Source organism: Dipteris shenzhenensis, chromosome 14 (genome assembly GCF_047967505.1).
Source record: "Dipteris shenzhenensis isolate YYH24624 ecotype China chromosome 14, Dip_SZ_1.0, whole genome shotgun sequence".
Lineage (NCBI taxonomy): Eukaryota > Viridiplantae > Streptophyta > Polypodiopsida > Gleicheniales > Dipteridaceae > Dipteris > Dipteris shenzhenensis.
In genome coordinates, this window is record NC_141609.1 from 36,530,266 (window position 1) to 36,533,564 (window position 3,299).

At 42.0% G+C, this 3,299-nt stretch overlaps 1 pseudogene across 1 annotated transcript; it reads right to left on the bottom strand.

Annotated features, from left to right (window-relative positions):
* Positions 1–1,190: 1,190 nt before the first annotated feature.
* Positions 1,191–2,937, bottom strand: LOC147894562 ((R)-mandelonitrile beta-glucosyltransferase-like; annotated as a pseudogene). Its single transcript, XR_015542131.1, has 2 exons — positions 2,429–2,937; positions 1,191–2,342 (listed from the first exon to the last, which is right to left on the bottom strand). The product of XR_015542131.1 is annotated as a (R)-mandelonitrile beta-glucosyltransferase-like (transcript).
* Between the last annotated feature and the right edge of the window lie 362 nt (positions 2,938–3,299).

The window sequence follows — 3,299 nt, forward strand, 5'->3', positions numbered from 1 at the left end:
CATAAATTTCTTATGAAAAGCATTTTTATGTATGCTTTTTATGTTGTATAGTTTAAAAAGCATAAAACCTTCATAATTGAGATTAATTATAATCAAATTTATGGCTAAAATCAATCCAATCTAAGGGCTCATATTTGTTACACGTGGCTAAAGGAGATGGAAGAAAACAAAAATGTCTCTTTAGGTTTCCTACCGTAGCAAGAGTGCGTAAGTGCACGTGGGCACTACCTCCTTGTATAGTGATAAAGCCAATGCTTTGGATTCAAAAGAACAAGCAAACGATTTTTAAAAGGGATTAAAAAGCACTTTTTGTAGGATGATCTCGAGAAATGGCAATTACACTATAACATTCTCTCTAAAGACAACATTAAGAAACAACTCATTGGACATGAGCACAGAGTAAGCTCATGTCCTTTGAAAAGATTTTTTTAATATGAAAAAGTTGAAAAACCTTGAAAAGATTTTTTTTTAATGAAAAAGTATTCTCAAGCTATAAAGGTATAGGAAAAGCCATTAGGAAGCCAAGAATGATTCAAGAGACTATTTTACATTTAAAAAATAGTACATTTCTAGTATGTGAAATTATTCTAGAGCTAGAAACATTTCTTAGTCGAACCATATATTACAAATTGCGGCTCTATTACATCTATCCTATGTGCTAGAGTAATCAATCTTCAAATTACACCTTGTAGATGCTATATTTCATAAGGACTTCTTTTGTAATATATGATTGCTTATAAGAATAGAATTGAAGTTCCACACAATATCTTCTATAGGATTTGCTCATTTGATACATTTACACTTGACAAAGAGAGATAGAGAGATCTTAAGAATATTAATTAAGAATTCAACTACTTTCCATTTATTCAGAATTTACTTAGTAAATTATGAATTCATAGAGAGATTCTAGAAAAATTAATTAATTAACTAAGAACTCAGTTAGTTTCGATTAAATCTATCTCAACTATATATGCTTTACCCACACAATGTCATGCACTGTGTTGGAGCATCCTGCTCCCTTATCTTGACAAAACCTTTTAGTGAAGCTAATAATTAGTTAACAAGAGTGCGTAAGTGCACGTGGGCACGGGGCACTGCCTCCTTATATATTGCTAAAGCCAATGCTTTGGATTCAAAAGAACAAGCAAATAATTTTTAAAAGGGATAAAAAAAAAGTTTTTGTAGGATGATCTCAAGAAATGGCAATTAAAGTACAAGACTCTCTCTAAGGAGGAAATACTAATAAGTTTCAATTACACTATAACACTCTCTCTAAGGAGGCAATGCTAATAAGTTTCAATCCTCCACTATAGCACTCCTTAGAACTACAAGCACTCCCTCTAAGGAGGGATATTGCTAATAGAAACATTATAATTAAAGAAAACATTAAGAAACAACTCATTGGACATAAGGGCAGAGTAAGCTCATGTCCTTGTAAAACTTAAGCAAGTTAGCAAAAGAGAGGCCGCCTTCCTGAGAAGATCTTCTCACCACTTCCATCGTCTCTTTGGCTTTGAGTCTTGCCTTCTCCCCTTGCGTCTCTTGCATCAGTCTCCTCACCCCTCTTTCTACATGGCTCCGTGCTAGTCCTCCCTCCTCCGTCCTCTCCAGCTCAAATCCTACCTTCCATACTCGCTCTATGTAGCTTGCATTCGACCTCTGCTCCGCCACCCGCGGACAGCCAAGCATCGGCACCCCCGCCCATAAGCTCTCCATCGTTGAGTTCCATCCACAGTGCGTCAAGAATCCCCCCACCGCCGCATGCCCCAACACCTCCACTTGCGGTGCCCACTTTATGATCTTACCTCTTGCCTCCGTCCTTTCCAAAAAACCTTCCGGCAAGACTTCCGCTACCTCACCAGCTGCACCCTCATACGCATCTGTCCTGATTACCCATAAGAACGGCTGTGCACTTGCCTCGAGCCCATAGGCCAGCTCTTTCATCTCCTCCCAAGACAGAGTCGCGTAGCTTCCAAAAGCCACATAGATGACGGACGAATCGGCCTGCGTATCCAACCATTTTAAGCACTCGTGCTCGTTGGCCGTGTCATTTGGTCGACGGCCTGACGAAGCGTAGTGAAGCAATGGGCCGATCCCGTACGCTGGAATTTGAGCCACCCTGAAAGCTTCGAAGGCATCGCGTTCTAGCTCAGATATTGTATGGATGAGAACCCGTTCTGCGGCTTTCATACGAGAACTAACGTTCATCAAGAATCGAGCGAGGATACCGGATGGATCAGCAACAAGCAGGTCTTGAGGATAATGGTCGAGCGGAAAAGCGGGAAGACTCTGGATACAGTCAATCGTGATTGCGTTGTCATTTTTCCAGCGGGCAGCTGAACCTGCCAAACCGTCAAACGAAGAAGGGTGAACAGAACAGACCTTTACAACTCAAATCTTTTATTTTTAAAGATCAAGGCCATCCTACCGTTAAGAGGGAGATATCCCTTTGAATAGAGCTGAGGAAGGTTACGAATCATCAAATACGCCTTTGCAGTCGAGGTCCAGTAATCAATCCTGGGGATTCCGAATTATCGGCTGCATCCTGAGTGTCTGGGACGAAGGAATCTGAGACGATGCAGGTGACGGGATTCTCCAGGCTAAGCTTCTCAAGGAGTTGCTCGAGGCCTCGGCGCATGGAGGGGGTGAAGTCGAAGAGGAAGTGGTGCTGGCCGGGCTGGAAACCATCTGGAACGACATGGATTTGGATGGAGGGGTGAAGGGGGGAGGAGAGGCGATGTTTGTGGAGGAGATGGGTGTACTCGGAAGAGAAGTAGACAAAGGAGATGGAGAAGCCGAGGGAGGAGAGGGAGCGGGCGAGGAGCATGCAGCCATTGATGTGGCCTTGGCCAGCCGCAGGGACGATGAGTGCGTGGGGAGTTGCAGGCGACGTTTCCATGATAGCTGAAGTTTGCTGAGAGTGAGGGATCTGTATGTTCTGAGAGTAGGTAGGCTATATATAAGGTGGGTTCTCAGGATTTAATTAAGAAAAGGATTAAGAAAAGTCTACTCACACAAGGAAGGACCTCGTGGAGGTTGGAAGCAGGTTTGAGCAAGCCGTGTGAGTGAGTTGCAAAACAAAAATGATCATAATAATGTAAGACGATTAATAAGACAATAGAACAAGTGATCACATAATGTGCTTCCTCTAATTTGGCTAGCTAAAAAGTAATGGAAAAGAAGCTTCTAAGCATCTACAAACCATAAAAGAATTTTTGAGAGTTAGGGTACATGTGGGTCACCTCAAGAGTGATCGAAGAGCAAGAGCAATAATAATACGTCAAAAGTGACTAAATTCT